The following is a 12546-nucleotide window of genomic DNA, read 5'->3' on the forward strand; positions in this document are numbered from 1 at the left end:
AGGTGGAGAAAGAAGGGTGGAGGGGGGGAATATTGACACATAGACACAATGGTAAATCTCATTCTAGTCACATACAGTTATGATTCAGTTGTCACCAAACAGTGTGTGGGAGGTGGAATTAACCTCATGCCCCAAATGAGGAAATGAGTCTCGGAGAGGTTGGCTCAGTCGGTGGAAGGTGGGAAGACACCATCTAAGTGCTGGCCTGGCGCCGGGCAGGTGTCCACCCTCCAAGTTTTGACAGCGTGTGATCCCAGGAGTCCCGTTCCAGACAATTCTGTGGCTCCCCGGCAGAGTCTTGGGTGTTTTCTGATCACCCGTGGCCATTTTCCGAGCCCGAATCACATTTCACTCCAGGCGTTCTGTTTGCACGGACATGGATTCCACACTTTGGATCTTCTCTACGGTGCGGCTGTTCTGGAGAGAATCCTGCCTTCTGCAGGCGTGCGCTGCACTCTCGCTGCCCCAGCGACTCTCCGCTTTCAAGCACTTCCTTCTGCCCCGGGAAGTTCCTCACGGCCCGCACCGGCCTCCTGCCCCAGGCTCTGCTGCTGGTAACGGTGGCCATGTTCTTGGTTTGCATGGGGGGGAAGCGAGAAGTGAGTGCCTCTTAGGGACTGAATTGTAATCCCTCAAAATTTGAACGCTGAACTCTTACCCCCAAGCATATGATCCCATTTGTAGACAGGATGGTTAAAGAGGTCACTACGTTAGACTGAGGTCACTAGTGTGGGTCCTGACCCAAGATGACTGGTGTCCTGATTAGAAGACGAGACTAGGACACAGACATGTGCGGAGGGAAGACCCGGTCAGGACACAGCGAGCCGGAGAGAGGCCTCAGGCGACCAGTGCCGTAGACCCCTTGACCTTGGACTTCCAGCTCCAGACCTGTGAGAAGATAAATGTCTGCTGTTTACGGCCCAGGCTGTGGTGCCTTGCTATGGAGCCCCAGCAAATGAATACAGGGCCCATCTCTGGTCTTGACAGGGGCTGCTGCCCTGGAATTGAGGCCAAGGGACTCTGAAATAGCCAGGAAGAGCCCTCGGCCATGGCTGTGACCCTCTGAGAGGCTGCTGTGTCCTGGAACTCCCTTCCTGGAGGTCACCTCCCAGGCCTCAACAGTGCCTGTGAGACAGCTCAGCTCAGAGGTGGCTGCCAGCCTTCTGAAGAGTGGCAGGAAGGCGTGAGCTTGAGGGAGAGTCATGGACCCGCTGAAGTATGTTCTGCAGACAGTGGCATAAGGCTGCCTGCGAGTGTGTCAGGAGCAGAAGCCCAGGCCCTGCCCCACATCCCCCAAATCAGAATCTTCATTTAACAAAACCTTAGGTGATGGGTATGTACATTAAAGTTTGAGAAGCCATGCGTCCTATCCACAGACCTTTGGATCTCATGAGGCTCAAGTCATAACTGGCCCGTGCACCTCCCTTCATGCCTGGAGAGTCCAGCCGGGCTGCGTCAGGACTGCCCAGGCCGCAGGAGCTATGGCAGCGGTGCTCAATCTCGGCCACACTTTGGAAGCACCTGGCCAGCCTTTAGGACCCTTGGTGCTGAGGTCACTCTCTAAGTCAAACCCATGAGAAGCTCTGCCAGGAGTCGGGGGAAGACTCAGACATTAGTATTTTTTTGATGCTCCTCAAATGATTCTAATTTGTGACCTGGTTGAGATTGTATCAGTTATCTATTGCCTTGTGACCAACAGCCCCTTATTGTTAAAACAAAGATCATTTATTTAGCTCGTGATTCCGTAGGTTAGTGGTATGGGCTGCGGTCTTCCAGGACGTTCCTCTGGTTGCTGCTGGGCTCACTCCTGCGTCTCCAATCAGCCACAGATCAGAAGGGTGGCCCTGCTGATGGGGGATGTTGCTTGGTCAAGGGGGTGGTGTGGAACTGGGCCTTATTTCCTTTTACCATTCATAAAGCTCCCCTAGGCCTGTTCACAGGGCAGCTTGGTAGGGGGAGGGAGAGGTAACGGGGCTGAGAACTGGCACCGTGTTGCTCCCACCATTTCCTGCTGGCTGGAACAAGTCATGAAGTCAGCCGATTCAAAGGGTGGGGCAACAGATTCCACCCTCGATGAACACTGCTACAGAGCCACGTTACAAAGGGCACAGAAATAGGGAGGGGTGGAGAACTGCGGCCATTCTTAGTCTTCCACACTGACTGACAAAGACTCACTCCTTAACCAACCAAGTCAAGCTCCTCGGAGCCCTGTTTTCAACTAGAGCCCAGAGGTACCTAGTCTTTGGCTCTGTCCCTGGCCAGCCAAGCTCGGTTTTAGCGAGAATCCTGCTAAGCCAGTTCAGAAAGAATCTCCTCCCCACTTGGTATCCAGTCAAGGCCCCCATTCTCCCACCCTTGGTGTCTATTCAAGGGTCTCTCCACCCTACCATCCGCCCGTGATACCTAACCAAGTTCTTAGTAGTTTTCCGTCCATACCCTCACCTGCCTGTTGGCTGGGAACCCCCAGCAGGCCCTGTCATATTGAGAACTGAGTTCGGTCTGTGTCCATGTAGCGGTGGTCCTGAATCAAGTCCTCCGTGCCGTGTTGACACATCCAGTGCAACTGCCCTTTAACAGGACCACTGAGCTAGAGGAGTGTCCGCCCCGTCATCCCTCCTCGGCCCCCTCCCGGCGCTGCTCTGCGGGCCTGAGCTGCTCCTGCTCTTATTACTTCCTTGGAGGCCAGCCTAAGGCGGTTTGCTGAAGCGAGCGCAGTGGTGCCCCGTGTTGAGATTCCAGAGGTCTGCTTGTCTCCCACAGGGCCTGGACCTCTCCTGAGCTGAAATGTCTCATCTTGTAAATGAGGATGATAATACCTATCTAGCAAGGTCATAAAGCTTAAATAAAATAACTGGAAGCTTCTACCTCACAGGTGGTCAGTCAACTGGGGTTCTTTCCTTATAGACAAATCTCACTAATTAGGATTAATGAGGGCAAAGACCAGTGTGAATGAACAAAAAGCCTGCCGGATTACCCCCTGGGTAGAGATTGGGATCTCCCAGACACAGGGTACCCTAGGACGCCCTGCAGCCCCTTAGAGGTCTGCCCGACAAGGCGCGTCACAGCTGGTGGTGGACGGAGGTTCTCGTTGTCTGAAAATGGTGTCTCCTCTCCAGCCCTGTGCAAGCACACGGTGGCTGCCACTTGCCGCAGGCTTGCTAAGCGCCGGGCTCTTTACATCTGTTGCTTGGCTTAATGCTCAGCCCGGGAGATGGGAATGACTCGCCTCCTACAGATGGGGACAGCTGGGCTCAGAAGGCTGCAAATGGAGCAGCCGAGAAGCTGGCTGCCAGGCCAGCATCTGTGCGGCTTCAGACTCCTCTCCTGGGCGGTTCTAGGGGACCTTGCCGCTGGACCTCTCTGACCTCGCAGTGTGGCTGCTCAGGGGCTCCCGACAGATGAGATCCACAGCGGGCGGGCTTGGAGACGGTGCGAGCTTGCTCTCAAACTTCTCTGCGTGCAGAAGGGCTGCGCCCCTTACCATGTTGGTGTGGGGGTGTTGGGGTCCTTGCAGTCTTGTCAAGGGACCTGTAAGCGTAGGCGCCTGATGCTTCCCGCGCTGTCCCCGGGGTTTCCTGTCTTTGACTCAGCGGCCTCCCTTTGGTGCTGTTCCTGCCTCTTAGCTGAGAAAGATTTCCCATAAACTGACATTCCCTGACATTTGGAGATTGGTGATTGGGACTTTGTTTTCTGCCGGACTCAGGCTGTGCTGAGATGCATTTCTCTTCAGCTTGACCGTGTCTGCCCATAGCTCACGCTCCGTGGGCCTGCCAGAAATTTGCATCTGGAGTCACTTCAGGGCAGCAGGCCCCTCTCAGAAACCAGAGCCTGCCAGAGGTGGTGGGCACAGTAGGGGGGTCCCCAAACCTGAGGTTTCTAGCTGGGGTTTGTGGACTTTGGGCAGGTTCCTGAACCTCTTGAAACTGTATGCAAATCTTCAGTGGAGAAAGCCTGAAATTTTCTTCAGATTCTGTTAAGAACGCCAAAGAGCAAGAATCACTCGTTTGAAGGACAGGGATCAGAGGACTGGGAACAGTCAGAGGTCACAGAAGCGTCAGGTCTGCAGAAGAACAAGAGAATGAAATGGAGTTTCAGCAACTCTGAAATTTTCTTTTTGTGATAAATATTTCTTAACAGTACTGTTTCTTGGGACATACAGTGTCCTGTTTGATAAGCACTGTTTCCCTGGGCCCTTCTAATGGCCCTTTGAGGTAGACATCACATTCTCCCTTTACCCATAGGGAACAGGTGCTCAGAGAGGCCAGGTGACTTGTCTAAGGTCACACAGCTAATACTGGTGGCATCAGGATTTGCATATGGCCTCACTTCTTCCAGAAACAAATAGGAAGTGCAGTAGAAGTGAGTTAGAAATAAGGATGCACTTGCTCTGCATGGTTGACTATGCTGGTAGTAATGAAAGGGTTCTAAGATTTTACTGCTCATGGAGGTTTTATGGTATTTCTGCCACTTTATAGTGTTTAGGACTTTGAAAAAGTACTAAGGTGTAAATTACCTTATTCAGGCCTCCCCAACCTCTTGTGAAGTCTACAAGGGAGCGGTTCGTTCCTGCATGTTAGAGAGGTGCAGACTTGCCAATATTCTGGGACGAGGCCGGCATCCCCCAGTTGTCTAGCCACCTGCCAGGCTTCCTGTGCTCGGCCCGTCCAGGCCTCGTGCCACAGTGACCGGCTGGAGACAGGAGGCTGGACCCGAGGACCTCTGGGAATCCCTTCTGGCTCAAAGCTCCGTAGTTTAGGAACTGGTGGTGGTCGCTGGGGAGCTTCAGCAATCTGGGATGTCTGTTGTTTGTGTTTTACTCCAAAAATCCTGTTATTTATGAAAGAAGAAAGAGGAAAGAGAATTCTATTAAAAAAAAAAAAAGAGCATGTTTTTGTTATAAGCCAAGGTGGCATCATGAAGACAGATGCTCAGACCTGACACGGGGGTGGCACAGACGGAGGTGACAAACGTGAGCGGCAGGAGCTGAGTGGCTCTTCCCCAGCAGGCACAAGGCGCACCGCAGGCCCCGTCAGGGCGTTCAGGCCGGGTGTGGGGGGCTTCGGGGGCTAGTGGGTGAGTGCAGTGTGTTTGTGTGCGTTTCAGGGCTGGGTCTAGGATGGCGGCATCAGGCAGGTGGGCGCAAAACGGGAGGAGACCCTCACTTTCAGGACTGCACAAGTGCCAAGTAGGGCACCTTCCGATTTTCACCCACCTGCCTCCCCTCTCCCTGGGCCTGGCCTGTGGGGAGTGGCTGGGCATTCTCATTAAAGGCATTAAAGATCTCTGTCTCTGTTTCTGGCTCATGTCAACAGAATGATTATTTAAACATGCTCATCCCTCTCAAGGAAGTAGTGGGGCACAGGTGCAAACGGGGGGAAGCGTATGCAGTGGTCTGTCCTGCGGCTAAAGGCTGCTCGCTGCCTGGTGGACCAGAGCACTGCACAGGGAGCGAAGCATGCCTGCTGCCAGGCACGTTCTGTTCAGCTTTTACTTCCAGTGGACCGTGGGTTCAAGATCAGAAGCGCGAGGAACACTCGTGCTGGATTCAGAAAGACCAGAATGTGTGCCTCGTGCCCACCCCTGTCAGGTCAGCAGCTGCACCTGGCTGATGGAATTCTTTCGTCGCACCTCGCGGGGACCTCTGGACTTCAACAGCCAGTATTAAAAAGAAAAACATGCATTTCACTTCAGCTTTTCATTCGTTGAGAATAAACAATATTCATGACCATTTTGTTTGCAGAGAGACGCTTAAAAGTAGCAGCCTCAACATTCCTCTCTTGTTCAGAAACAAAATAAGAAAAGTTAAAAAAAGAAGCCAGTTTAATTTTTAAAGTGAAAAATGTAGTAATTTTCAAGCATCAGGCCATCAAAGCAGTTTTCGATGCTCCCATACCTTGTTAAAATTCAATCTGCATTTTAATACACATTCCAGCCCCAAACCCAACATGTCAGACGGAGATATTTTAAGTCACCGAAGGGTTCCTAAGTCATGTGAAATGGCAGAGAAACACCGCTGTGCAGGAGAGTCCAGCCTTCAGCGGACAGGACTGCCTTGGAAATGCTTCTGGGTCCCACCCCGCCCCAGCTTCCAGCACGGTCAGGCTCTGTGGTCTTATCTGTAATGACAGGGACACAAAGAGTCAGTGAATGTGGTTGTGAAGCGGGTGCTTAATGGATGTGATCTTTCCATGGGTGCAACGTATTGTTGTTTAGGTTTTGGCCCAGCTGTGTCCCTTGACACCCCATATATTTTGTCCCTCCCTCACCTACCCACAAGTCCAGAGCTACTCTGGACCCATTTTCCTGCTTTGATTGCGTTCATGGTACTTATCATGGTCTGAGCGTAGGTCAATCATTTATTTGTTCTACCATCTGCCGCCTGTATTGGAATGTGAGGTCTGGGAGAGCAGAGATCTCTGCTTGTTTTCTTCATCACTGCCCTTCCTGTGTTGAAAATGGTCTGAGCTGTAAAAACATGCCCAGTAAATATTTGTCGAATGAACGTTGACTTCCTGTCTTCCTTAGGAACTGGCTGTGACAGTCATTCCGTCGCTCCGTCGCTCCGTGTCTTAGTGTCTTCATTTGTCACAGAAGCACATCGGTCTAGGTCGGCAATTGGTAGATTTACAGCCCGTGGCGGCCACCAGTTTTTGTGAATAAAGCTTTAATGGGAGAACACAGCCGTGCTCATCTATTTACATGTCTGTGGCTGCCTTTGAGAGACAAAAGCAGAGTGGACTGATTGCAGAGACGTGGAGCTCACATGCTTCAAATTGTCACTGCCTGACGCTTTGTAGAATAACTTTGCTGGTTTCTGGTCTAGTTGAACTCTGAGATCTTTATTCTCCTGGTGCTCTTAACTGTCTGTGAAACACCCACACAGCGTTTACTCCTCCGTGTAAGGACAAACGGCTGATTGAGTATCCGGAACTTCTCTGAAGTTTCGTACTAGGCCCTGAGTTGACTCTGTAGGTTGTGGAGTTAATACGAGCGGTTTGTTCATTCCTCCATCCCTTCCCAGTCTTCTCCCCAGAAGGATTTAAGCCCAAATGGTATGACTGCTGTCACCTCGAGACTTGCTGGAACTTCCTTGACACTAGCAGCTTGGCTTTCAGGATGGGGCTGCCCTAAGCCTGCACTGAGAGCACGCTCGGCTTTGGAATCAGGACATGTTTCTGGCTGGCATTGCCCACCTCCAACGTCACAAAACATCAGCTGAGAACTGGAGGTGGAGAAGTGGGGCGGCAGGTTGCTTATTTCCCTGAGGAGTTTCTTCCCTTTTAAGCTCCCTGTCCACACAGTGCCACCAAGGACCCTGTTTCAGAAGCGAGGCCACGTGGTGCAATTGGAAGAATGTAGGGTTGGCTTCAGAGAGATTTTGGTTCATGTTCCGTTTCTGCCACTTACTAGTTAACATGGTTTTGGACTAGTCACACGATCTTTCTCTATCTCAGTGTTCCCATCTGTGAAGTGGAAGCACACTGATTGCCACCACATTAAGGAGAGGAGTAACAGAGCTCGTTGAATAAATGTTATCTGAGCATCTGTCAAAGCCAGGCATTGCTCCAGGCCCCGGGGTCGAGTGTCCCTGCCCTCACAGACCTGAGGTTCTTTTGGGAACGGTAGACCAGGAAACGTAACTTTAATGTCATGATGGGTGCCCTGAAGAAAGACAAAGCAGGGTAAAGGGATAGGGAGTAAGGGAAGGGTGCTACTTTATTTAATGGGGTGGTTAGGGAAGCCCTCTTTAGAAGGTGACGTTAGCAAGAACCGAGGCCGTGAGGGAGAGAGATACAGGAACATCTGGGGGAAACAATATTCCAGGTCAAACAGGCTGCAGGTGCAAAGGCCCTGGAGCCAGAGCTTGCCTGGAGCTTAAAGATGACCGCACAGGCCAGGGTAGGGGGAGCAGGGAGGGCACCCAGACACGTGGCCGAGGGGCAGCCAGCGTTTTGTGGGCAGGACTTGAGCTTCTGTGCGGAAGATCGTGGGAAGCCAAAGGAGGGCGTGACGCTGCCCAACTTATGGTTTAAAACAATTCTGGCTGTTGTATGTGGAGGGTAAACTTGAATTATTTTTTAAAAGACTGTTCTAATTTCTTGCCCGTAGTAGACCCAGAATGAATGTTGGATACCCCATGTGCTTCCAGAGCCTCTTCAGAGGGAATCACCTATTGCGGCAAAACAGCTTGAGGTTAGTCGAGAAACTGTCTGACCGCTGAAGGGCGTCGGAAGGCAAGCAGTCTCCCCGGGAAGAGCAACTCTCGTTCTTGCAGGGTCAGGTTCACAGGCAGGTCGGTCCAGAAAGCAGGGATTTTCTGGAACTTCCTTGAAGCAGGGGGTGGACACCTGACCTCTGGCGAGTGCCCTGCCTCCAGCTTATGAGACTGTTCAGCCGTCCTCCTTGTCAGCTTTCAGCGGCGATTAGAGGCACTCAGGCTGGGCTGCGTCGCCACGCCTGGAATTGGATCATAAAAGTGGGAGATGATTACCAGTGCTTTAGAAAGACCAAATGTCATTAAGCCTCCCAGAGCTGCTGTCTGGGAAGCCCGGGGTCAGGCTGCTCAGCTGAGCCATGTGCAGGCACGGAGTGGTGTTGGTAGCAGGGGCCTCTCGCAGGAAGGGCTGAGGGGAGGACAGAGCAGGATGTAGGATCAAAATCATTGTGTGAGCTTCAGAAAGCAGGACGCCGAGTGGGACTCAGTGACCCCAGCTCCTGGGTGGATGCGGCCGGGTGGGGTTGTGCTTTGTTCTCCTGGCACAAACTCCGTCTGATTGGACCCCGTGGGGCCGGCTCTGTCAGCCCAGGCCCAGGAGGGGTCACGGCCCCCCACCCCCACCCTACTCCCGCCGGAGAGGATGGCCGCTCGGCCTCCACCTCCTCCCTGCAGGCGTGGCGCCCACATCCAGCTCCAGGGCGGCAGGGCCTGTAGGTGGGGAGCCTTCCCTGTCTTCTGCTCGTTTGGTCTCCACATGGGTGGTGGGGAGGAAATCCCATAGGGTGACGCATCCTCCTGGCCTGTCTGAGACTGAGGGGTTTCCCTGGATGTGGGACGTCCTGGGCTAAAACTGGAAATGTCCCAGGCAAATGAGAATAAGCTGGTCACACTAGAGGGTGCCCAGACTAAGGGCTCACTGGGAGCAGGGACTGTGTTCCCGTGTTTATTGAGATATAATGACATGCATCATTTGACCCCTTTAAAGTGCCCAGTCCAGTGGATTTTAGTATATTCACAGCTGTGCAACCATCACCACTATCAATTTTAGGACCTTTCATGTGATGAAGAGACCCTGTGCCCATTAGCAGTCACTTCCCATTTCCGCCCACCCACCTTCCCCCAACTCCATGACCCCAGCCTTGGGCCACCATTCATCTACTTTCAGGGTCTGTAGACTTACCTATTCTGGACATTTCATGCACATGGAGCCATACAATATGTGGCATTTCATGTCTGGCTTCTTTCACTTAGGATTATGTTTTCAAGGTCCATTCATGTCACATGTATTAATACCTTATTCCTTTTTTATTGCTGAATAATATTCCCCACCATTCCCAGATGATTGCCTAATGGGTAATATTTAAATTTTTTTCTTCTTTGTAGGTTTCTGTGATTTATGCATGCTCTACAGTTTGTCTAATTTGTTCAAATCTGTGTCCTAAGTGCCTAGAAGGATGCCATTAGTAGACAGAATGAATAATTGTCGATCACTGAATTATTGACTTAATTGCACACAGGTTCCTTTTAAATCAGGAGATCTTCTATGCAACTGTGGGAGCAGAACTATTGATAAGTTCAGCATATATGGCTCCTGGAAAGGTGAGGAAAGAGAGATTTTCAAGGGTGCCATCCTAGGAGGAAGAGCCTGGTGCATCTGCCTGAGGTTTCCACGTGGCTGGTCAGATTCTGTGAGGTTTGGCTGGGTGATAACAATTCTGAGACGGTAAGCTGTAAGGGGACCATGAGTGACAAGAATGATGACCACTGGCTCTGTGAGGCTGGGCAGGCTCCCCTTGAATTTGCATGAGTCTGCCTGAGGCCACAGGCGGCCTGCCTGGGCTCCAGATGTTCTGAAGACACGTTGAACCGATTGCATTCTCCCCTTGCCCCTGGGTTAAGCATTTGGAGCAAATGGGGCATGTCTGTTCTCCGAAAGGCATCATAATGGATTCTAGGTTAGTCCCTGAAAAGTATTTGGCTTAAGTGGACTGACCCCCTAGTGGCCTGCAGTCTGATAAACCCTGGAGATTTGGAGTGTGCTGTCAACAACGCATCCATAATTCACCCCCTTGTTGGCATCTGCAATCTTCCAGAATTCCAAACTCCAATGTCTGTGTGTTGGCATCTGCAAACTTCCAGAATTCCAAACTCCAATGTCTGTGCGTTGGCATCTGCAAACTTCCAGAATTCCAAACTCCAATGTCTGTGCGTTGGCATCTGCAACCTTCCAGAATTCCAAACTCCAATGTCTGTGCGTTGGCATCTGCAAACTTCCAGAATTCCAAACTCCAATGTCTGTGCGTTGGCATCTGCAAACTTCCAGAATTCCAAACTCCAATGTCTGTGCGTTGGCATCTGCAAACTTCCAGAATTCCAAACTCCAATGTCTGTGCGTTGGCATCTGCAAACTTCCAGAATTCCAAACTCCAATGTCTGTGCGTTGGCATCTGCAAACTTCCAGAATTCCAAACTCCAATGTCTGTGCGTTGGCATCTGCAAACTTCCAGAATTCCAAACTCCAATGTCTGTGCGTTGGCATCTGCAAACTTCCAGAATTCCAAACTCCAATGTCTGTGCGTTCTGGCTCATGTAAAAAACAAGAGCGAGAAGCAAGCCTGGGAAGCAGGGCTGAGATCCTCACGCCTGCTCTGCGGCCGGGCGGGAGGAAGGCCCCGGACATTTATTGATCAGTCCAACAGTGTTGATAGGGTTTCTGTGCGCTTTAGGTGCCTGTCTCCCACTTCGACTGCTCCTCTTCTGTCCTCAGATCCCTGGACCACGTAAGCCCAGGGGAGGTTCCAGGCAGTGACAGGGCCTGGGAGACCCCGGGTGCCAAACCCATCACTGTGGGGAAGAGGGTCCTGCTGTTGGATTAACTGGGAATTTCCCGTTTTTCCATGTAGGGCTTAGCCTCAGTGTCCTGGAGGCCTGCTTTTTCTGCAAAGAAGAGGGACTGAGGTCAGCTTTAGGGTCCCGCAACTCAGGGACCCTCCTTTTGGTCTGTCCCTTTCTGTTTAGTGATGGGTTGTGATGTAATGAGTTATAAGAAATATATATTTGGTCATTCAGATGATCAGAATATATCAGATATATTTGGTCTTTATCCACAGTTCCTGAAAATGTTTCAGAGCCATGAAGGTGAAATGGGTGTCCTGTTGTATTAATGAGAGACTTCTGCGCCCCACCCAGGGTAGGGGCTGGTTGCCAGGGGCCGACACTGTGATCGGAAGGTGGGAACTCCAGCCCCCAGCCCCTGGGAAGGGGGAGGGCAGAGGGCTGGAGGCCGAACCAGCTAATGGATGATGGTTTAGTCAGCCATGACTCTGCAATGAAGCCCTTACAAAATACCCACCAGAGAGCATTTTGCCCTTTTGTGTCCTGCTTCCCTGTCTATGAGAGCTTCCATGCTCCGGGAACCAGACCCCCTCCACGTGCCACCGAGCCTGGCCCCACGTTCTACGAGGATAGACATTCCCTTCTGTGGTACCTTGCCCTGTGTCTCTTCATCTGGCTGTTAACCTGTATCCTTTGTGGCATCCTTTATTAAACTGGTAAATGTGTTTTCCTGAGTTCTGTGAGCCACTCTAGCAAATTAATCAAACCTAAGGGGGAAGTCGTGGGAAACTCCCATCTGTAGCCGGTAGGTCAGAAGCACAGGTAACTGCCTGGGGCGTGTGACTGGCATCTGGAGTGGGGGTGGAGGGCAGTCTGGTAGGACGGCGCCCTTAACCTGGGAATCTGGTGCTGGCTCTGGGCAGATGCTGTCAGAGTTGAGTTGGGTTCTCGGACACCCTGCTGGTGTCTGAGTATTGCCTGGTGCCATGCATGGGAAAACCCCTCCTGCACAGGTGCCCTGGTGTTGGAACTGGGAACCTGAACAGGTGGGTCTTTGACAGAAGAACCACGTGGGGAGCACACTGGGACCTGGGGAGTCGGAGGAGGGCCATTTTGGGAGGGCTGCCACTGTCACTCTTATCTCCTTGGCCCTCCCGCTGCCACCAATCCTGCATTCTCTCTCATTTGTTCATCCAGAAAATGTTTATGAGGTGCTTCCTCTGCTCCAGGAGCTCAGCTAGGCATTGGGAGCATCAGACGTGCACCCTGGGGCTCGCCTTGCCCTAGGCCTGCTGTTTCTGTGCCCTCATGTCACACCCTGCCCGCCCCATGGTGCCAGGGGCCCCACACTCAGCTCCTGTCCCTCCAGCACGCAGAGCTCACTCCTGTCCCCAGGCTGCTTGTGTTCACGCGGCTCACAGGTACCTCATTGCCTGCTTAGCGAGATGCCCACAAGCGCACCTTCATGTGACAATATCGGGTAGGCACCGTAT

The sequence above is a fragment of the Manis javanica genome, chromosome 6, assembly GCF_040802235.1.
Source record: "Manis javanica isolate MJ-LG chromosome 6, MJ_LKY, whole genome shotgun sequence".
Taxonomy (NCBI): Eukaryota; Metazoa; Chordata; class Mammalia; order Pholidota; family Manidae; genus Manis; species Manis javanica.